The sequence below is a fragment of the Danio rerio genome, chromosome 15, assembly GCF_049306965.1.
Source record: "Danio rerio strain Tuebingen ecotype United States chromosome 15, GRCz12tu, whole genome shotgun sequence".
In the NCBI taxonomy this organism is placed as follows: Eukaryota; Metazoa; Chordata; class Actinopteri; order Cypriniformes; family Danionidae; genus Danio; species Danio rerio.
The window spans coordinates 31344178-31369026 of record NC_133190.1 but is presented as its reverse complement, the minus strand read 5'-3'; the positions used below and the strand labels follow the sequence as shown (position 1 = coordinate 31369026).

General features: G+C 38.8%; 1 protein-coding gene across 2 annotated transcripts in view; it reads left to right on the top strand.

Moving 5' to 3' along the window:
• gpr4 (G protein-coupled receptor 4) overlaps positions 1-24849 on the top strand; it is a 50534-nt gene that overhangs the window by 6982 nt on the left and 18703 nt on the right. Inside the window, exon 1 of one of the 2 annotated variants that reach the window (XM_005157675.6) lies at positions 798-1039. The exons of the other annotated variant lie outside the window; for it this stretch is intronic. The gene's annotated coding sequence lies outside the window, so the exon portion shown is untranslated. Of the gene's footprint in view, positions 1-797; positions 1040-24849 lie in introns of those variants that run through there. 2 annotated transcript variants of the gene reach the window in all.

Below are 24849 nucleotides of genomic sequence, written 5' to 3'. Positions count from 1 at the left end.
TTTTTAAATTGTTAATTAATATTTTACTATGACATGGTGGACATGATAAGCTTGACAACATTCAGTTTCAAACACAATATGCGGGGGGAAAAAAGGAAAAATAAGTGTAGATAGTTACTATGTGCATAGCAGATGTTTTAACCTCCTCTCAAGAAAGGCAAAATAGTCATGGGGATGCCAATGAGTATCAGGGGGTTTCTTAAAGGAGCATTTACCACATCATGACAGGGTGGAGGACAGCATTTTTATGGACGCGTGCAAAACAATTAATAATATTATGAAAACAAAATAAGTATTATTAAAAAAAAGTAATTTTATCAAATAACTTGTTGAAGACAAAAATCACTGAAGTTGGCTGAGCAGTGTGTGGGATATGGCAAAATCACATCATTCAGAATATGGCAAAAATTTACAAAAAACATATTTCTGAACACTTATAATTCTACCTGCATGTGTGTAAAGGTTTAACCACTTAAAACATCAGAATTTCATTATTTTGCATTATGCTCATATAGAACTGATTCAATCTTGTGGGACATCAAATGCACTTTATAGTGGAAAAAATACTTTTAAACGTTTAGTCACATTTTGCACCATATTATTTTTTGTTTACCTATGGACTGGTTTATCTGCACCTAGTGCCATTGGAAATATAAAACAATAAATACAAATTGACAATGTTCTGAAATGTTTCATCTGCTTATCTTCGGCGTCAGTAGTGGCATCCCAGTAATGCAATGGGACGGTCAGTGTTGGAAGCGCACGTCACGTTTCTCCTCAAGCTCCACGAGCTGCGCGGTGCTCACTTTCAGTTTGCGCTTTGCAACTTCGCAAGTGTCTCTGCGTTTCCGCTGCTGTGATGCGACATAAAATGCTTCTTTATGCACGTGAGGCTCCATGTTTGATATTCAAATAAGGAAAACGAGAGCTTTATCAGGTTTATCGCTGTGCGTGCGGTTTGGAGACATAGGGAACATCACGTCTATCACCGGCGATATGAATGTCGATATTACTGAATGACCTAAGGACAGACTATCATGTAAGTTTCACCCCTTAGCTTTTACTTTGGACTTGAATGAAATGTTTGTTTTGTTTAGCTTATTAAAATGTCGCTTTAAGTACTTTTCAAACAAGTGTCAGGTTTTATTTAAACACATTTGCAACAAACCTGTACGTCTGCTGCCTTATTGACGTGACTTAATGTTTTCCAAATCTAATATTGAGTCATTTATACTTGTGAGATTACTAGACATTAAGCTGATAACGCATAGATGTAATAAAATGTTATTGTGGTCATTCTATAAAGTGTCTTTTCCATTTTGTAAAGGTTATTTTTTATGACTAAGGAAATAACATACACTTAATATCAGTGTTAATGTGTTGACAGTTTTACAGTTCATTTAGTCTGAAAACATTATGAGATTACACGTTGTTTACAAAGTGAGTGATATTTCTAATTTAATGTAAAGTAATATTAATTTCTAATGGAAAGTTATTAGGAAATTTAAAATCATATAATGCTCATATATAGCCTATCATATTTGTCTGCTTATAACTTCTCTTTGCGTTTTAACCTTTTAATGTAACATAATTGTAAAGGACAATAGCCCCCAGTAGTTATAATAAATCCTCTGTTGAGCACATGTGGATTATAGTGTGTGCAACTTCTCGCATCGTTTCTCAAGCAGTTTAACAAGCTATAAAGGCCTGGCTGCAGGTTTACAGCATGTGATTTGTGTGTGTACAATACAATATATTTTCACTCACATTCAACATATAAAAGCATCAGTTAAACAGTCATTGCGTATCCCTTTTTGGCGGGGAATGACAACAATATTCGTAAACAGATACCATTTCGTATTTCATTTCAGCTCAGTAGCTGTTGAATGAAATATGGTATGAATTCAATACAGGGGCTTTTGCATGTAAGCCCAGCACTTGAGATATGTTTTCTTCTCCCCTCGCAGCATCTTGTTTTCTCCAGCATGTGGTTGATCTTATTGAGGCAAAGGCCATTGTGGCACGTGAAATGTTTTCTGGAATGTTCCCTTGTGTCTTGGCCGATGTAGGTCTCCCTCTTGGTTTTGTTAGGAAACAAGCACAAACATTTAATCAGTCCTTGTGAGCAAAGAATAATTGCCTCTTGGGGATGCGAGATAAGAACTAACATTAAAAGCATGACTAGAAGAGAAGAGTAATCTTCATGTGAACCAATAAGGTGTCTGCTCCAGTGCCACCCGCCTGAGCTAATAAGGGTGTTTTGTGAGGGTAATGTCTGGTTTGAGCAGCAGATTGTGTGAGGGAAGCAATAACCCTGTGGCATGATGGCCCCACAAGTGGTTGTTTTCAAACTTGCTAATGAACTCATAGCAGTTTAGTGTATAATTAAATATGTGGAGTAATTTGTAGTTTAAACATACAGCAGAGGCAGATATTAAGGCTCACAGCTATTTGTATAAAGCTTTTTGTGGTCTGCTTTTTTTTTTTACTCACCTACCCTAATACAATGCCGTTTCTTGGAAAAAAAAAATAAAAACATGCCTGCGCTAATGTAAAGTGCACAGCGTGCTAAACGTATCATTGACTTTCTATTGAGCGGTTTGATCTTTTCAGCAACCTGACACTGACTTCACCGGAAACATGTTAGATATCAAGCTATATCATATTACGGCATCAGACATATGCTTATCTTGCGCATCGCTCTTCTCAGAACCCGAGGCTCAGTCTGGATCATGATTAACACGGTTGAGTTTTTCAATGGCTGGATCAGTAGAACCCTGTCTAAACATTCCCACCCTGTCAGCTGGGTTATGTAAAAAGTCAAAATGCACAATGTTGTTTGTCTCCTTCCTCTGTAGATGGTGTAACTCAACACATTCTGTGTAACTCGGCACGTTTATGGCTGTAATCTTCAGTCCCTTGTGGTCCACTGGACAAAAGTAGCAGCTTTTAGTGGAGCTATTGGTGTAGTCACTTGTGGCAGTATTGACGTGCGAGAATAAAATACGAAGGTTAGGTCATTGCTGATGATTCAGGTGGCTCGGGATAAAGGTTTTAAACCTTTTCTTTGGCTCTTATGAGCACAGCTTTTATGAGGCTTTCTTTTTTGCTGAAAGAAAAAATGTTGAAGAGTACGTGTGATTAATGAGATGCTGAAATTCAGAAAATATAAGCATGCAGTTTTGATACGAGAACACTCTTGTGTTTTTGTCATGTTGTGTGAGCTAAGACGTAATTCAGATCATTTTCCTTGTACAAAGGTCATGTCAATTATTATCACGTTAATGTTTTTATCAGCCTTGTTATCGACAAGGACTTTTGAAGGACCCATTAAGCTATTACTAGACTTTTATTGGAAGATAAAAGTGTGCCATTATGTTTTAGAGACACTCAGCCTCCAAGCTGTCAATCAGCTCCTTAAAGCGTCACTTGAGCTTCATGTTAAAATCACATTTGAAACCCTCTGAACCCATTAAAACACACATGAAACATCACTTTGGGGGAAAAAAAAACATGTCTACATGAATCAGTGTTCTAAAACTACTTATACATTTGCATAAAATGCGGTAAAAGGGCATCTTCTGGGCTACATGAGCAGATATGTGACAAAAATGTAGTAAGATAAATACGTTTGTCATAACATTTTGTTATAGTAGTTTAAAAATAAGCCTTTATATATATATATATATATATATATATATATATATATATATATATATATATATATATATATATATATATATATATATATATATATATATATATATATATATATTGGCCATGTAATCATGTTTAGTGTGGAAAGGTATGTTTTTGCTATTTTTCAGTGTGCATTTTTCCCATTACTTAGTATATGCATGCCTCTGTTCTCTAACAACTTTCTGCTAACATAACATAACTTTCTGAAAGCAACAACCTAATTTTACTTTAGACATTTTTACTTTTAAAACAACAGTTTCACAGTGGTGAAAAAACTTTGCTCTTCCGCTTGCCAGACAAAGTTAGTTACTCACCTTTGCAGGTGGTCTAGTACACAATTAGTAACATCTCATATACAAATATTGGCTATATTATAAAAACAATAATAATTTTAGGATAATGAATTCATAAAACATGATGACAGATATATTAAATTCTAAAATCTCAATAGAAACTTTGAACATAAATATGAGGTGACAATGTGATGTGGTCTCACGGTTCGGTTCGGTTACAATTATCATGCCATCAATTCGGTTAAATTTTTGGTGCATCACGGTGCATTGACGATGCTTTCCATACACAGTTTTATATTTTCTTCAGAGCACAGCAATGCTTGTGTTAAAATGTATAAATATATTTATATTTATTCGCTATTTGTAATACATTTTGTCCTTTAATACAAACAGTCAGATATATGAACTGTACCTTTAAACAACACAAGTATTTTTAGCAAATAAACAAATGTAAATATCCCACTCGCTTTCTGAGCCTTGTCTACCAAGTTCTTACACCCCTTTGATTGGTCACGCGCTCAACAGAAAGGGCTGTGATTGGCTCTTACGCTCTGGCACTCTTCATAGATGAGTGACTCTGATAAACGGCAGCGGGGATCACAGCTGGTCCATGATAGACATGGTGGAGAAAACTCTGCAGGCACGCGCTCGTGTCTGTATCCAGAAGTATAGGAAAAGTCATGCCAGCAGGTGAAATGTGCCAGTGAGAGAGAATGAGAGAGAAAGGGAGTTTACTTCTATTCTCTCAATCACAGTGAAATAGCGGCTTCTGTTGCAAGTGTCAGTGAAAGTTTGTCCAGAAAACACACACGCAGTGAAATTGTGCACAGTTTCTGAGTTTTTAAGTAGTTGGAGTGTTGTAAATACTCCCGCTCGCCTCCCTTGCCATAGTAAGCTACGATGACATAGCGCATATGAGATAAATGACGTCAGTATATAATAACCGGTTATGATTATTAATGAACCGATACCGAATTGTCCGCGTCTGCATTACGGTGCACCGAAGAAACAATTAATTCCTAATTTGTGTAGTATTGCTTGAAGCACCACTCAGACACATTCACTTTAAAATCAAGTTGCTTTCTGTAAATTAGCTGCAAATTAGTACAAGAAATTCACTGAGTGAAAAATATATATATTGAATAACATTGGTCTCAAACTGAATTCCTGGAAGGCCACAGCTCTGCACAGTTTGCTCCAACCCTAATCAAACACATCTGGTCAAACTAATCAAGGTGTTCAAGATTAACTATTAAGCAGGTGTGAGTTGGGGACTTCCCTCCCCCCAGATACTTCCTCCAGCTCCTGCGGAGGGGATCCTGAGGTGTTCCCAGGCTAGCTGAGAGACATAGGCCCCGTTTACACTAATGCGTTTTAGTTTGAAAACGCATACGTTTTGCTATGGTTACGCCAACCGTCCACACTACGCCGGAGTTCTCGAGCGCCGAAAACGGAGCGTTTCGAAAACGCTGGAGAGGCCGTTTTCATTCTGAAACGCTGCTGCTCCGTCTCAGTGTGGATGATGGAAAACGGAGACATCTGAAAACGGAGGCAGGGCTGCAGACATTCGCCTCTCTGATTGGGGCTTTTCCTCAATATTAAGTAGCCTAACACACACAGTTCAGTCCTGCATTCTCCCCTTGTAAGTTCAGACTTCGCAAGTTTGATCAAGGCTGCAGTCTCTTCTTCTCAGTTTGATATGGAAAACAGACTATACCGAGGACACGGGTAAATCTTCAAAGGGAACAGTGTACTTTATAACTTCATTCACATCACCCTGGCTACGTTGTTTCACTTTCTCAACAATAAAATGTAAACATGATTTAAGGAACTGCCTATTTTCATTTTAATATTAGCAACTTAGACAGCAGAAATATTGAGGCGTCGTGCTGCATGAGCGTCATCTTCACTGTGTGGATATTTATAACAAAACGGAGCCGATAACAACTGTCTCCTTTCAATTTCAGTGAAAATACAAAACACACCCTCTCTTTTGCTGAATATCAGTTTTAATAATCGATAATTATAAAAGTATAACATACAATAAGTTTATACATTATAGGAATTAAAGGCAAGGGGTCAGTGAATATAAATAATAGGCTACGTGGTTACATTAATCATTAACTTATCTTTGCGCTTAACCAAAACATGTTACCTGAGAAAAAGTAATAGATTCCAATGACCAAAGTCAGGGAATGTGTCGTTAGATAAAGACAACAAGATGAATGAAATATCCCGTTTAATAAATATAGTGAGATTAGATTCAGCGGGAGATGCTTGATGAGAAGTCCGACTAGCAGAGCTCTCATCTGGGTAGATGGGCTGCAGCGCTTGCCCGAGAGTGTCTGTGTGGTCACATGATGTGCGTTTTCAGCGTTTTGGTGTGGACGGAGAGCAGTTCAGAAACGCTGGGTAAAACGCGAGTGTGGACGCGGATCGTTTTCATTCTAAAACGCCGTTTTAAAACTAAAACGCACTAGTGTAAACCGGGCCATAGTCCTTTCAGTGTGTCCTGGGTTTTCCCCGAGGCCAGATGCTCGAGTTACCTCAACTGACTTCTCTCAATGTGGAGGAGCAGCGGCTCTACTTCTAGACCCTCCCGCGTGACAGAGCTCCTCACCCTATCTATAAGGTTGCGCCCTGCCACCCTGCAAAGGAAACTCATTTCGGCCACTTGTATCCAAGATCTTGTCCTTTTGGTCATGACCCAAACCTCATGACTATAGGTGAGAGTAGGAACGCAAGTTGTTCTGTAAATCGAGAGCTTTGCCTTTCGGCTCAGCTGCTTGTATACAACGAACTGGTACATCGACCGCATTACCAATTCGCTTGTCAATCTCACGTTCCATCGTTTCCTCACTCGTGAACTAAATCCCAAGATACTTGAACTCCTCCACCTGGGGTAAGGACTTTCCTTCAACCTGGAGATGGCAAACCACCTTTTTCTGGTGGAGCACCATAGCCTCAGACTTGGAGGTGCTGATTCTCATCCCAGCTGTGTCACACTGGGCAGCAAACCTGCATGCTGAAGGTCCATGTATGATGAAGCCCACAGAACAACATTGTCTGCAAATAACAGAGATGAAATCCTGTGGTCCCTGAACCGGACGCCCTCCGGCCCAAGGCTGTGCATAGAAATTCTATCCACACAGTATTTGAATAAAGCGTAAAAAAGGAGAAAGTATTTGATGTAAACAAATGACCTTTTTGGCTGCAGTCATGATGACCATAAACACTCAGTCGATTATGGGCTTCATTTAAATACAAGTTCATGAGAATCTTCCCTTTTCAGCTCCTTACCCTGTCTTGACCCTTCTAAACTATTTGGCCACTTCAGTGTGACATAAACTAATCCTTCTCTGCTTTGAAGTTTTTCTCAGCATGACACCGCATCTAGTTTCCTTTTAAACATCGCTCCAGTTTTTTGCTAAGCAGGTGCCAGCAATTTCCTCTTCTGTGCTGCAAGGCTGCCAAGTTTCAGCCTGTCAACACAATCACAGCTGAAACAGAACAATAGCAGAAGTGGACCAGATGCACCAGATGAGATGTGAAGGTGCTTCCTTTGAGCTTCATCAAAAAACAGCATGAAGGCGGCCGAGTGAGCTCAAAGCAGAATCAGTGTTGGACTCTCTCTCTGTTCTGTTTTGAGAAAACATACAGTATTGTCACGTTGATAGCTGTTCTAATTGCAATTCAGGGTAAAGGTGATTAGCATTTGTGAACGTGCCCAAAGCAGCGGGCCAGTTTAAGCCAAATTAAACCTTACCAATAAACCTCTTGACTTGAGTGGAAAATGTGGCACTTTTATTGAGGTCATTAATTCACCTTGCAGGATGCCTGCCCTGGTCTCTCTAGAGACACACGGCCGCCTCTCCACTGGAGCATAAAACACAGTTAGGAAAGGATTAAATACCTGCCCTGAATCAATAGCAAGGGAGACAGGCAGTTCTTAGTCAGCTCACCTGCCATGGTCAGCCTGCTATGTGGATGCAGTGTACTGATATAATGGACTGTTCCTTGTAAAGCACATTACTCTTCTCAGAAACTTTTATCTGAGAACAAGTAGCCTATAGTCAGTGGTCACAAAGGAAGATTTGGTTACAATAAGTATCGCCTAGTTGAGCAGTTTTACTGAGGAATCATTTGTTTAGACTAATTCTAAATTTACGCCGTTTAATTAACATTGATGAAGAAGCCATCAATCTCACAAAAGAGAATTCTAATGAAGCCAACAATTGATGTCTGTTGACATTGCGACCTCAGAGGGCTATTTGTGTGTGAATTAAAGGTTAAGAAGCTAAATTGTTGTGTATCTCTGAATGTTTGCATTTACTTATGTGTATGTGTGCGTAACAAACAGACATATCAGGAAGTCAGTTAGGGTTTGTTTTCCTTAAAACGAGGGTCAAACTTAATTGGGTTTTAGTAAAAGGTATTGTTTTTCATCACAAAAAGAGAAATTATTTACCGTATCCGGTTTGAAAGTTTGTGTAAAATTAATATTTGCAATATTTTGCTAACACACACTGTTATTTAGGAGAACAATTAAAGGTGCTATATGTAAGTTTTTGATTCGTCTAAAGCATAAAAATACCACAATATGTTTGCAGATGTTTATGAAACATGCCAAGTGAACATTCTTGTTTATCTGAAAAACAATGCTGAAGTCAGATATTCTGATTTGAAAATGTATGTTACGTGCCGGAACAATGTCTTTGTTTTGGTCATTTTAACCTGCCCAGTGCCAGTTTAACCAATTTATTTCAACACTTCAAGTTGCCTTAGTGGAAACCAGCGTATTTCATTCATTCAGTCAGGAAGGCTCTCAAAGTAAACATCCTTGACTGAAATGTGACCTCCGGTGGACAGTAGCAGACTACGAAACAAGTGGTGCTCGCTGCAGAGCCATTTGGGCGAGCTGAGCTCCAGCGAGGGGGAGCTTGAGCTTGAGCTCCACCTTTTTTGCACTTCTACGAGTGATGTCACTGGGGGTAGGGTTAGGGGTGGGGTTGGTGTAAGCATTAAAGGGTCACGAAACACCAAAACACATTTTTTGAGCTTTTGACAGTCGTATATGTGTCCCACACTGCTAAAAACACTATTAGGACACCTATATTTCACTAAAAAGTGTAAATTGGTTGTTTTTGCGTTATTTCAAGCAAATTCGTACTTCCTGTTTGAAACGAATTTTTGAAGCTGCGTCATGGTCATGACATAATAGCGTGTATTCCAGCGTGCAGACTGGGCGTCTGTGCCTGAGTGAGTCTTATTACGTCTTACAGTGTGATACATTAATGCATGAGTAAGGCTTGGTTCAAACCAATCAGCGCGCTCTATTGTGCAACTTCATTAATATTCATTTGTGTCACCGTGTTTACACCACAAAGACGCCACGTTGTGTTGGCAAAACAAGCGTGAAGTGTTGCTTTTATAGTTTGCTGCCGTTAAGTTTCGTTTTCATTTTCTCTCTGTGAGAGCTTATCTGGATCACGTGTGGATTACAGTGTACGCGACGCTCGACAACAATAACTTACGTGTCTAAAGGCTGGTTTATACTTCTGCGTCAAACACCGGCGTATGCTACGGCGCTGACGCATAGCCCTTCGCCGTGGCCATCGCCGTCACTGACGTGCACCTCTCAAAAAATGTAACTACACGTCGCAACGACGCGTAGCGTAAGCTCTGTGATTGGTCGGCTTGGTAGCGCTGACGAGTCTGGGCGGGACCAAGAGCCGCGCGAGCGATTGTTTACAAGTGTGGAGTCCCGTGAAGGAGCTCCGGATGGAAAGTTTTGTTTTGTGTTTACCTCATAGTTAAAGTTGTTGCACGTCCGCCGGTTCCTGCCTCAAATTGAGCGAGTTTGAGCCACTTGTACATCCCGGAAGTGTTCAGGAAAAGCAAAAAAGTAGCGAAGAAACTCGACACAGAGAAACATTTACACCTCACTGCCAACTAGCGTTTCGGAAGTGTTAATGCAGGCCGACAGAGACAGCGCGCAGAAGTATAAATGCACAGCCACGCGCGTTGCCTGCGCCGTGGGTTACGCCGGTCACCTGACGCAGAAGTATAAATCAGGCTTAAGGAGGATTATTGTTTACCTGAGAGCTGTTCTCATCTGCAAACGCTGAAATCTGGATTTGCTTGTAGTATTCTCTCCATAAAGACGCGGCTCTAGTTGCTGGTGATTGTCCTGTCTCTACAGATTTGGTAAGTGAGAGACCAGTGCTCTTTGTTTATTCAGTTTGTTCATATCGAATTAAGTTAACTATAGCACTGAGTGCAGAAATGTTAGCACCGCATTTAGTGACCGGAATAACACACGCGGCTTTCTGACGCTACCTGCCGTGTGCATCTAAGTTTCCGGGAAATGCGGAGGGGTTTTTTCTCTCATTTGCCGTGCGGTATCAAACATTGCATGAAAAATACACGCTTAGAGCAGATCCTCGAATCAAATATCTCGTTTGTCGCGAGGGGCATGAATGAATTCCCTGAATGAAAGAGCCAAACTGCAGTTAAAGTCCAACATTTATTAATTCAGCAAATAATTCGACTACAGATGTCCATGTAGGTTAAACACCACCGCTTTCTCCTGTCTGTGTGGGTGTGTATTTTGACTCTGAAACTCGCGCGTGCACAAATAGACACTCCCACACCATCCCACTTTAGTTCCTCCGACACTCCCCCCTAAACAGAGCTGGACACGCCCACTTTTCTGACTTTTTCGAAAGTAGAGGTGTGAAAACACCCTGCTGAAACGAGGGGGTTTCATGGCCCTTTAAAACAGCTTACAGGAGGCAGAACGAGAGCTCATGCTCCCCCTCGCTGGAGCTCAGCTCTGCTCAAATGGCTCTGCAGCGAGCACCCTCTCCTCCGAAATGAGACACAGATTCAGAGTTCCACATGAGGTTATTAATGAACAAATAATATAAATATTACAAACGTTAACAGTTGAGCAGTTAACATTGTAACCCCATGTCCTAACAACACACTTCGTGACGAGTTACGCAGTGGTAAGCAATTTGGCTATTTGCGCCGGCCATTTAGAAGCACAGAATAGTGCACTTACTGCACTCCTACAAAATGGTAAGGTTTATAATCTAATTAATACATATTAAACCTCATTAATATTATTGAATGTACATGCTGAATCACTCATATGTGTTGGCTTACACTGAGTCACAGTTCTAAAGTTTTATTTTATTTTCAAGATCTGATATCTGAACTGTCTGCTACTGCTATTAGTAGTATATATACATATGAAAAGTAGTATATTTAGTTTATATAAATGTCATATAAAAATGACATTCAAACTTACCTAACATTTGACAGTGAATAAAGCACAAGGTGTACCTGAGGTGATCATTGTCAGTTTTCTGTTGTTCAGCTGCAAGAGGTAAAAAACTGTTTCTAACTCCTTTTTTTACGGAAAGTATTTTTTCTGATGCGTGCTGTTGCTTTTATTTAGAACACGGTTTAAATCAACCTTTAGGCTCGACCGCCACACTGCTGTTGGTGTCTTTTTTTTAACTAGATGTGCAATACGTAGTTCAGCCACTGGGTGTCAAACTTACATACTACACCTTTAAAAATATACCGATAGATTCCTTCATGGGAATGATGTGCAAAAAGAAAGCTTTACCCTCTTTTCAATGTTCTGTTTTAGTTGAAAGTACATCGACATACTGAAATAAAAGTCTCAGCAACATCCTGTTCACACAGACTTTAAAAAATTAAGGCTCTAAATGGAATTTTTATAAAGATGCAATAGAACCATTTTTGACACTTACTGTATGGCTGCTGAAAATTCATCTTTGCCATCACAGGAATCACTCAGGAATATATTTGATCCTACTTTCCCATTTGCACTGTTTAAAACTTGCATCAGCAATGAGAGACAGAACTATTAATACTTGAATACATGCAAGCATGAGTGACATTTGAGAGATACAGCGGATCTCTTCAGCGGAAATTTGGTCTGTTCCTGACATAAAGCATTTCATAATGGCTGCATGAGTACTATAAACCACTTTTATAGTATCCTCTTTTTGCTGTTCCTGGTCACTGTGATATCCGCTTTTGTTTAATTGTTGCAGGCAAATTATTTCTTTAATTGTGATAACAGCAACACCCTTACAATGTATATTTAGTAAGCCAACATACAATTAAAAGCTTAATATAGAAGTGAAGTTCATCGCTACTTAGGTGCATGGATTTCTAAATGCACTTTAAAAATGTCATGTGGGTGGAGTGTATTGTCGCAAAATTGGACATAAGTTTAAGAGTATACTGGACAAGGTCACTCGTGCTGTCATGGGTAATGTTTAATTGTGTACAACATTTAATTTAAAGATGTAATATGTTTTTTTTTTATTAAATTATTCAAAAACTACAAGAACAGTGTTAGATACAGTATTTTAGTGACTTGCATGATCTCAGATGTTTCAAAAAATGTTTTTAATTAGTGGCACGGATCATGTCACGTGTGGCCATGCTAGTGACATCATACATACTCGATTCCAATTTGGTTTTATAGAAAACAGTGAAACAGCAAAAATACTTTAATGTGTTGTGCACTTTATTATACTATAGCAAAACCTAAAAATGTAATTACTATTATAAACAATGTGATCACAGCTGTCATCTGTGGCATAATGTTGCACTTGTCATTCTTTTTGCTTAGATGGCTTTCAGTCTTATATGCTACCATGAAAATAAGTCTTGAATGCTTCAGCTAACCCATGAACATTATATCTGCAAGAGTCCGTAGGATTTAATGAGAATGAAAACTCCCACGATTCCACACTCAGTCATGGCATCATTAAAATATGCATTTGTTTGTTGTGAATATGCACCCTCTAGTGGCGAAAATGGCAAAATGTGTCTTTAATTGTCAATATTTAGAGATTTCTCTAACGATGCAATTACACCAGACGAAGCATCAAGCACAAGTTATTTACATGTGAAGTCAATGCAAAGACGCGAATAGCGCCACAGGATGTCTTGATGTAACATGTGTGGTTCACATGATGCGAATGACGTGATTCGCGTGAATGAATAGCTTGAGTTGGAAAATTTGATCTTTAGCCAACATTCACACTGTTAACCAATCAGCAGCTTGCTATTGTAGGGGCGTGATTATGACCTATCAATGCGGTTCGCATGAATGAATTGCTTGAGTTGAAAAATCTGAACATTAGTTGTCATTCGCGCTGTTGATGGTGTCCCGAGGGAAATTTCCTGCCAACAAAGTATAACAGCTAACATCGAACTGGGCTTGGTTTAGTCGGAAACGTCACTGAAAGCTTCCATCATCCAGGTATAGTTTCTGAAGGAGTTTATGAACTCACAGAGCTGGGTGCACCTCTGTAAGGATCTAGTAGACTCAGACATGGCGCTGAATGAATCTACGCTGTTTTTCAGCCTTCCTAAAACACATAAAGAACAGCTACTCTCAACAAAATCTATATTAGCGATTTAGCAATAAAACTTTAGAGTCACTGGGCAGACAGATGCACCGCCCATCATGCAAATCCACATCTATTGTGAAGTAAATGAGGCTAATTTCATGCGCAAATGAAGTGAGTAAACTCAAAATGTTTGCGCGTCTATTTACGCACAAATAGTGCAATTTATTTGTGCAAGCCATGTCTTTTGTGAACGCCGCATAGGAATTTCAGTTCACAAGTAAACTTTTTTTGTGCATAGCTAAACAATGAACACTGCTGCTAAATTGGAAGACATTTTCAAACTGCATAATGCCAAATGCAGGCATGGCTGGGGAATGATCTCATGCCCTAAGGTAGACACCATGAGTTTGTGTCCTGCCTAGATACCTGCTTATTCATCACGCTGAGCAGTCTGAAGCCCAATTGAATTAGTTCCCTTTCAGTTGTCCAATGTTCTCATGTTAAAAGCCTCTGCTGTTTAAACAGCCAGGTGCGCCCTGGCAGTAAAAAAAATGGTTGGGCTTCTTTCACCACTATCATCATGTCAGCATGTCACACTTAAAGGAGCCAGGATTGAAAGAAAATGACCATAATATTTTCACCACTGGTGATGAAACCTGCATCAGCTCTTTTGTACTATTGGCTAATGTAGACCGCAAGACCAGAATGCTGTAATTCTATAATTACATTTATCTTTGAATGATTGTGTTTTTTCCCTCTAAACCATCACTCTAGAACAGGAAAGTCTGCTGGAGATTGGATATGTCTGGAAAGCATCAGGAATGTGTCCATATGAGGGTTTCTATATAAACTGCTAATGTAACTTCTGCAAAAATAGCTGTATTACAATAGTTTGTGTGTGTGTGTGTGTGTGTGTGTGTGTGTGTGTGTGTGTGTGTGTGTGTGTGTGTGTGTGTGTGTGTGTGTGTGTGTGTGTGTGTGTGTGTGTGCGTGCGTGCGCGTGCGTGCGTGCGTGTGTGTGTGTGTGTGTGTGTGTGTGTGTGTGTTTGGTTTTTATTTCTTACATTGTTGAGCAGGGCAAACTTCATTACTCTACGCACGTGTTACATTGTTGAGACCAAATGTCCCCACAAGTATAGCAATACCAGTAAATTTTGACCTCATGTGAACATTTTTGAAAACAAATACACAGAATGAAGTATTTTCAAAATGTAAAGTAAAGCACAGACAGAAAGTAAGTGTGTGTGTGTGTGTGACATGATGACACAAATGTATATAATGACATGGCTATGGCACAGACATTACTAGGAGATGGTGAATTAAGCCATGTTTCAAAAGGCTTATAAATCATGCATAATATGTGTTGTTTTTATTCTGAGAATAAAACTGCACACAGTTTACTGGTAGGGCTGGGGGTAGGGCAATAGAAAATACATTTTCTACAGTATAAAAACAATGGAAACACTTTGTCCCCAACATTCACAGAAACAAAGCAGTTTGTGTGAGTGAGTGGAATGTTTGACCATCGTGACCTTTGTAGTTTCATGGTTGGTATCTCAGGAAATGCATAGCAGGTGCCAAAGTAGATCTGCAAGGGGTTACATCATTTCAAAGAGCTTGAATGGGAAACAGGCCATTACTTAAAATGTTTTAACAGTTTGATTAATCTTTATATTTTATGTGCATATATTAAATGGTTTTACTTTGGGATTTTTTGGATGGATATTTGTTGGATAATAGCTTTAACAGAACATTTACAAAATATACAGTGAAAGCATATCAAATACACAAATAATATAATGATTACAATAAATGTTGTGAAAATAAAATGTCAAAATATTATTACTGTATTGTATTAAAGTTTTTAAAAATAATGCTGAATGTTATTATATTTTATATTTTTTTAATACTTGCTAAAAATGTTAGATTATTTAAAAAATAAGATTGAATGATAGTTGTAACCCGGTGAGTGACACATACAACTGAGGTAGGATCCAAAATGCAGGTTTATTCAAAGTCAGGCAAGCGATGGTCAACACAGGTGCAAACAGATAAAGGCAGTCCAGAACCGTGGTCGAAGTAACAGGCGAGAGCTCAGAAGGCAGGCGGCAGACTAAGACAAACGGCTAACAAGGCTAGGGTCAAAAACACGGGAAAACAAGACTAAGAAACACGTTGTAGTGTTACTTTACAGTAAACAAGACTCAGCAAAGTGGATGAGTGAGTGTGTAGCTTAAATAGTGTGTGCAATCAGTCTCTGACAATCAGGTGGTGTGAGTGTAATCAGTCTAGATGAGGAAGCATGTGTGAGTGTGAGCGGAGTGCATGTATGAAAATGTAGTCCAGAAATGGCGGATTTGTAGTTCATGGTTATAGTTAGTGAAATCCAGCAATGAAATGCTGAATTGATGAAATGAAAATTATGAAAAACGATCGCTGGTAATCGTGATGCTGTGTTCACACCAGACGCGGAACGCGCGGATAAATTGTGATATTCGCGCGTAAATTGCTGCGTGAACATTTGAGGTTACTCGCTTCATTAGCGCGTCAAACCCTACTTCATTCGCGCATCAAACCCCGCTTCATTCGCGTGACAAATTCACTTCAGAACAGACGCGGATTCTCGTGATGGGCAGGGCTTCTGTCTGCCCGGTGACTCTAGCTTCATAGCTAAAGGGCTTACATGGATTTTATGAAGAAAATACCAGTGTTTATGTGCTTTTATGAAGGATGATAAACAGCGTTGATACGTTTAGAGCCGTGTCTGAGTCCACTACAATTTTTTAGAGGTGCATATAGCTTTTTAAGCTCATAGACTCCTCCTGAAACTCAACCAGGCTGATGGAGGTTTTCAGCGGTGCTTCTGACTGAGCCCAGCCAGTTTGATGAACTTCTTGTCGGTGTCTGCTGGGGGATTTCCCCTGGGACACCGACAACAGGCAATACGTCACAATCACGCCCCCACAAGAGCAAGCTCCTGATTGGTTAACGCGGATGTCCGCTGAAGTTCAGATTTTCGAACGCGAGTGATTCGCGCGAAACGCGCATTAAGCGCATCAAGCGCGCATTAAGCGCATCAAGCGCAAAACGCTTAATTCGCGCCACGCCATTCGCGCCATGCGCACCGCACAATTCTCGTCATTCGCGCGTTTCGTGCCGCAGCATGTCTATTCGCATGTTTGCATTGACTTAACATGTAAATCACTCTCGCTTGACGCGTGTTCCGCGTCTAGTGTGAACGCAGCATGACAATAGTGGTTATGTATAAAGATTAAAAATTACAATGAATTAGTATTTTGGTGCTGCAATGTGATTTTTAAATCTATTTAAATATCTCATTAAAGGATTCTTGTTCTAAGTAGGCCTAAAAAGATTTATTTTTGGTATAACTGTTGTTACACTGAATGACATTAAAGTGGATGTATTTTGGTAAAATGTAGGGGCAAGTAATAAAAGAGGTAACATATTTATGAAAACAAAACAATAATGAAGCCATATTGCCAACCCAGGCTCATTCTAAAAACGTACCTCTATATACATTTCTGGAGAACGACAAATAGGTCCCATGAGCTACATTTTTTTTTTTTTTAGAGTTTTTGTTTTCGCAAATTCACCAGAGGCCGCTGTGTATGCTTATTGAGATCTCAAATTTCTCTCGCGAGTACCATTCGCAACTGCTGTTCTCACGTGAATTCACCAGAGGCCACTGTTGACTGACTGACTGAACGCTCGACTGAACCACCCTCCTCCTTCCTTAAACCCAACCAATAGTGTTTTCAAAAGCACAGATTGACCCACTCATCCGCTTGGCTATACCCAACCGACAATTTTAAAAAGCAATCCAGAGAAAGAAAAGCCCTTGCCTGATTTTTACCACATTTTCAGAATTTACCACATTCTCACCCTGTTATTTACTTGTTTATTTTATTTTTGGCTTCTGTTTTTGTCTTACCCACTTTCTGAAACCGTTTTTCACTGGACTTGAACCCCGTCATCGTGCTCAAGTCCTCTCTGCATCTCAAATCCACCGACGTACATGGCGAGTAAACAGGACAAACTGGTTATAGCGGAAAAGTCGTCTATACGGAGGTAAGCAGTCAGCTGGAAAGGAACAGCGTCATACCGCCTCGTAGCATTTGTTTTAAAAATAAAATGCAGCCATACATACTTCTGGCTACATAAATCTCCAGAAACGTACATAGGACTATGTTTTCAGAATGAGCCTGTGTTGCATATTGCTAGTTTGCAGTTCTGATGCTTAAAAAACTTACCTTTACTTTTTTATAATATGTAAATTAAGATAAATTACATATGAGACTGGACAGACTATAGATATATAAAGTACATTTTTTTTTAAAATGTTATGTAGCTTTTTAGTAGAGATTTTATTTACTTAGAAATCATCATTAAAATGGTTGAATAAATTGCTTGCACTAACAGCAGGGAACGGTGTCAAATCTCACCAGTCAACAATCTGGAAAAAGCAGTTAACCACAGGGCTTGACCTCCCCTTTTTGCCATATTCTCCAGGGCTAGACAAAAAACCTGATATGACAGCAGTGAAAGCTGTATAGTCTTAGTAAAGGACAGCACAAATGTGCTTCTTTTTCCAAATGTCATGCATGTTTATTATATATATTTGACCGAAATGCTAAATTTTTAAGTTATAGAGAGTCCAGAGATGTAACTATAGTGCATCTGGAAAGTATTCATAACGCTTGACTTTTTCCACATTTTTTTAAGTTACAGCCTTATTCCAAAATGGATTTAATTCATTTATTTCCTCAAAATTCTACACACAATACCGCATATATGTGAAAAAAAGAATTTTTTGAAATTGTTGCAAATTTATTCAAAATAAAAAATCTGAAAAATCAAATGGACATTAGTATTCACAGCTTTTGCATTGAAGCTCTAAATTGAGCTCAGCAACATTCTGTTTCCACTGATCATTATTGAGATGTTTCAGCAGCTTAATTGGAGTTCACTTGTGATAAATTCAGTTGATTGGACATGATTCGAAAAGGCATACATATGTCTATATCAGGTCACAGGTTTGACAGTGCATGTCAAAGCACAAACCAAGCATGAAGACAAAGGAATTGTCTGTAGACCTCCGAGAGGGCTGGGTAAGGTTACAGAAAAAAATTCTGCTGCACTGAAAGTTTCAATGAGCACAGTGGCCTCCATCATCCGTAAGTGGAAGATGTTTGTAGCCACCAGGACTCTTCCTAGTGCTAGCCGGCCATCTAAGCTGAGTGATCATTAGAGAAGGGCCTTAGTCAGGGAGGTGATTAATAACCCGATGGTCATTCTGTTTGAGCTCCAGCGTTCTTTTGTGGAGAGAGGAGAATCTTACAGAAGGACAACCATCTGTGCAGCAATCCAATCAGGCCTGTATGGTAGAATGGCTAGATGGAAGTCACTTTCCGTCTGGAATTTGCCAAAAGGCATCTGAAGGACTCTCAGACCATAAGAAACAAAATTCTCTGGTCTGATGAGAGTCAAATTGAACACTTTGGAGTGAATTCCAGGCGTTACGTTTGGAGAAAACCAGGCACCACTCATTAACAGGCTAAAACCATCCCTACAGTGAAGCATGATGGTGGCAGCATCATGCTGTGGGGATGTTTTTCAGCAGCAGGAACTGAAAGACTAGTCAGGATAGAGGGGAAGATGAATGCAGTAATGTACAGTGACATCCTGAATGAAAACCTGCTTCAGACTGCTCTTGACCTTTGACTGGGGCGACGGTTCATCTTCCAGCAAGACAATAACCCAAAGCACACCGCCAAAATATCAATGGAGTGGTTTCACAACAACTCGGTGAATGTCCCAGCTAGAGCCCAGGCCTAAAACCTATTGAACATCTCTTTAGAGATCTGAAAATGGCTGCACACCGTCACTTCCCATCCAACCTGATAAAGCTTGAGAGGTACCGCAAAGAGGAATGGGCAAAAAAATTCCTAAAGACAGGATAGAGTGCCAGGCTTATAGCATCATATTCAAAAAGACTTGAGGCTGTAATTGCTGCCAAAGGTGCATCAACAAAGTATTGAGCAAAGGCTGTGAATACTTATGTACATGTGATTTATCAGGTTTTTATTTTTAATAAATGTGCAAAAATTTCAAAAAATCTTTTTTAACATTGCCGTTATGGGGTATTGTGTGTAGAATTGAGGAAATACATGAATTGAATCCATTTTGCAATAAGGCTGTGAAATAAGAATATGTGGAAAAGTGAAGCGCTATAAATACTTTCTGCATGCACTGTATATTCACATATTTAAAATAAGATGCTCAATTCTGGATAAATAAGCACCTTTTTCCATTGCACGCTCATCATTTCTTTGCTTGCAGCTGCTGTTTCTCCATGTGCTTTTCCTTCACAAGTGGCAAGGTTATTACTGTGGTAAAACAGCCTGTGTGTGTGTGTGTGTGTGTGTGTGTGTGTGTGTGTGTGTGTGTGTGTGTGCGTGCGTGCGTGCGTGCGTGCATGTGTGTGTGTGTGTGTGCGCGTGTTGAACTGAAGAGGACTTTAACAAGAAGATTTTTTTCTAGGTGAAAGAAATGGTCTCTGAGAGCTGCTCTCGACTGAGCTCTTGCGTTTTTCTCAGAACAATTTAGAATCACTCAGCCTGCTGCTCAACTTTCACTTAAAAGAGTTGTTTGCGGGTGTTTCAGTGTACCAAAACCGTACCAAAGCTTATCAAACAGGAATTACTGGAAATGATGAGAAATATTATTTTTAGCCCTGCGTCACCGTGTGTCTGTAAACTTGGCCACATCTGTTGTCACCTTTGATTATAGACGTATCTAGCTTTAGATCTCGCTGTCCTTTTGTCCTTCCTATGGACATTTTAATAAACCTAGTTTGACCCCCGATGTCTGTTGTCGGTCCAAGATCTTTTGCCAGGCTCGCCTGTTGATCGGATCTCCCTCTAATGAGTGAATAAATGAATAATCAGCCGCTTCTATTTTAGATTCAGCCCTTTTGTGGATGCCTTAGTTCGTTCATTAAGAAACAGCGGAAAGAGTCGTCTCTCTGCACCTCCTGATTGGATATCTTGCCGGCTCATCTGTTCAAATACTAACTGCATTTGTTATTGTCAGGGTGCTGTGATAACATTGGGGTCTTTCCCATCAGACCAGGAAGGGGGGAGGTTCAAGGCAGAAAAACTCTTGTTAAATCCGTTGTGTTTACACTCATTATGTAGCATGACCCACAGGGACAACTGTCACAAAACATAAAGCTGTTAATAGCTGAGATACAATCCATCTGGCACGTTCAGAGCATATTTGTCACCCTTTAACCACAGTTTAGAGGAAAAACAATGTTAATTTACTCACCCTTAGGCCATTCAAGATGTAGGTTAACTTTTTTCTTCAGTAGATTATTAAAGAAATCTTTAGCTGAATGTGCAGTCTTTGGTTATTCATAAAACACAAAGCTACTAGCACTTTCAGAGTCAGAATATCATATTCAGGCAAAACAGCCTAATACATGTGGCTTCTTATCACTCATTCAGCTCATATGAAGTTATATTATTGTTTACATGGTGAATGAGGGTGGTGCGGGTAAAGTTTAGGGCTGCACAATATTGGAAAATTCTAACATTGCAATGTTTTGTGTGTATATATTATGTGAAATGAATATAACTTCACCAGATGACTTGAATATTTCTATTTGGAAATAATTTATTTATTTTTTTTTTTTCGGCAGGGATAATTCTGTATGGAATAAAATGTAATAAACACTATATTAGCATAGATAAATACAATCAAGAAAAAGATACATTTGAATAAACCTTGCTTTGTAGTTTCAGGCATACAGTGATTGATTAATCAAATGTAAAATAATACTGCATAGTCTTCAAGTAAATACAATTCAATAAAATTAATCATTAATGAAGTGTATATATAGCAAACATTACAGTTTCTTATGCCTGAATGCCTTTAAAGTCGCCATACAGTCACAGGCCTTAAAAACACATGCGTATGATAAATAAAATCCATACTCACCATTGCATATCCTCTGATGTGTGACTATTGTGAATGATCACAATGCGATATCAGTGCTGAAACATTATATTGTGTAGTCCTAGTAAATTTACATTTTTGTGCAAACTTCCTTTAAGGCCTGTTTGAAACAAATTTGTTAACTTTAATCACAAAGCTATATATTTTATATATTATATAAAAACATAGTTATACGTTTTATTAATTAGAGCAGAGAGTAGAATGATATTACTCTATTAATCATAAAACCTCTGAGTCAGTCAGAATCTATTCTATTTTACAGATCTCAAGCATTTAAAGTGGCAAACAGCATTACTGTAATGTGTGATAATGAAAAAAACATGTTGCAATGTTATATTTTAGAAGGTGTTTCCACCATGTATTGTTGTGCAAGTGAATGTTACTTTGCTGAAACCTTCGATTCGTTGTTCAAACTGGACAATAACAAGATTTGTCATTTCATGACAGAGCCGGTGCCTTGGGAGATCAGGTCATTCTCTGGTCAAGTGTCCAAAGTCTTCCTTTTCCTATTAATTTTCCAGACCCACGTCTGTCAGACATGGAAGTGTGCTCCACAGAGCAAATCAAAAGCTACATCCACAGGAGTGGTTAGCAAAATTGGCATTTGAGCTATTAGGAAAAAAGCTGATTTGATTGAGGTAATTACCGTATCCAGGTGATTATGAAATTGAACCTAATTAAACAGGCTTCCGCAGAACGTGATAACATTTAGCAGGCGATTATCATTTATTCGTATGTATGCAGCAAAGACACATTTTACTGCCTGACTTCTGTAATAGATTTTTCATAATTTTTTTTATAATACAAATATTTGTAGTATTAATACAAATATTTTATATTTGTATTAATACTACAAATAATATTTGTATACAATATTTAATATTTTTATAATACAAATATTTTTAATATATATATATATATATATATATATATATATATATATATATATATATATATATATATATATATATATATATATATATATATATATATATATATTATTTTATATATATTTATATAATGACAGCCCATCACAAAATGTTTCTTATCCAACATGTTGTACCCTTGGGCAGTAAGGCCTAATATATGAGAAATTATTGACATTATTATTGATGCTCTGTATGATTTTTATACTTTATGTCTATCTATCTAGCTGTCTGTCTCTCTGTTTTTCTGTCTGTCTGTCTTTTCTCTCTTTATCTGTTTGTCTCTTTACCTACAGTGTCTGTCTGTCTGTCTATCTGTCTGTCTGTCTGTCTGTCTATGTCTGACTTTTTGTTCAAACAAGTTCAGACTCTAGTGTGACCGCAGCCTTTTTATACACCTCTCAAACACACACGCACACACGTTGCTGAGTTTTGCTACACTGGATTGTGAACATTATGATGCATTTCCCCTGTCTCGTCTTTACATGTACTGATCTTTGCTTTGTTTTGTTTGTTTTACGTTGTCTGCTGCCTGCCTTTGATCATCTGCCTGTTTATGACCACGCCTCTGGATTTACCTGTTTACATCTGTTTGCTCCTGTGTTGACTGTTGCTTGCCTGACCATTCTCACACTTCACAATAGACCACCACTTGCCGAAAGCTATTTATTTTTCTTTCAATTTGGGGGGAGGGGGGGGGGTAATCTCTATATGTGTGTTAAAATGTAAACAAATTTACATAAGGCATGAAAAAAACTAAGCTACTGTAAAATAACTAAAGAGAAAGTCAACAACCCAACCACTTTAGGACACCTCTACACTGTAAAAGGTTATTAGTTGCTTAAAGCAAGTAAATCAGTTGCCTTAAAAGCAACAAGTTGACTTTACTTTTAAAAATAATGTAAGCAAACCAATTGTAACCTGAAACTGTTAAGTTGACCTAACTTAAACTTGCTATTATACTTTTTAGGGCAGCATGGTGGCTTAGTGGTTAGCACTGTTAGTTCACGGCAATAAGGTCAATGGTTGGAGTCCCAGCTGGGTCAGTTGACCTTTCTGTCTGGAGTTTGCATGTTCTCCCTACGTTGGCGTGGGTTTCTTCCATGTGCTCTGGTTTGCCCCACAGTCCAAAGACATGCGGTACAGGTGAATTGGGTAGGCTAAATTGTCCGTAGTGTATGATTGTGTGTGTGTGTTTGTGTGTGTGTGTATGTTTGTGTGTGTGTATGTTTCCCAGAGATGGGTTGCGGCTGTAAGGGCATCCGCTGCGTAAAAAACGTGCTGTATAAGTTGGCGGCAAAATCCACTGTGGCGACGCCGAATTAATAAAGGGTCTAAGACAAAAAAATGAATAAATCAATGAATATAACACTGATAATGACCAGTTGCATTCTTTTAAATAGTGTGAAAGTGACAACAGTTATAGCACAATTGGAATTTATTGCTACCTAAATTAACAACAATTATATATGTTAACAAATATCAGTAATTTAACAGTAATGAAAAACAATCTGAGCTAGCGATTTACTCTACTGAGTGAAGCCTGCAGCCACTGCTCTTTTGAGTCGCTTTTTAAAAATTGCTAAAAGTAGCCAAATGAATGTTAAAAATGGTTAAATTTGTTGCTTGGTGCTTTTTGAAAAAAAAAGTTGCTAGGGTAGTATGAAAAGTTGCTAAATCTAGCAACAAATTTGCTAAGTTGGCAACAGTGTCCCCACAGTCCAAGGACATGCGCTATAGGAGAATTTGGTAAACAAAATTAGCCATAGTGTATGAGTGTGTGTGAATGAATGTATGGGTGTTTCCCAGTACTGGGTTGCAGCTGGAAGAGCATCCGCTGTGTAAAACTGGAATAGTTGTTGGATTATTGTACTGTGGTGACCCCCGATATTTAAGGGACTAAGCCAGAGGAAAATGAATGAATGAATGCATAATGGCTTTTTACAGTGTATTTGGTTATTAAGGACATAGAGTTTCACAGAAATGTCTGAGACCTGTTGAAATCTAAAACCCCCATTGGGACTTGTTGTCATCACTGATAGGATCATTGAAACGCCTCTGATCAGTCATTATGCAACGCTAGTTAACTGAAACCGAATCCATGTAATCGACACTTTTCCCAATTACTTAACCATGGCAGCCATCTTGAGCGTATTCAGTCAATTGTGCCACACTGACTTTTCTGTTATGTAGATTTTTTCCAGACATTGTTCCTGTTCCTCTGAGCTCTTCTCCTGTGAGATATATTCCGTTTCTATGACTCCATGATGCTGCTACTCGTCTCATTAGGGGTAACTCATTTCTTTGTACTCGAGAATGTCAATACTGAGATGAATGCGATGGTTTTACTGACCACTACCGTCACGTAGGTGTCTCCTTTTATTCATGGCCTCATTTACAGGCAGGCCCGGCGCCAGGAAGTCAAAACTGAGGGGGCACTTTAAATCCATAGGGGGGCACTAGACCTGGTGACTGATTTTGGTC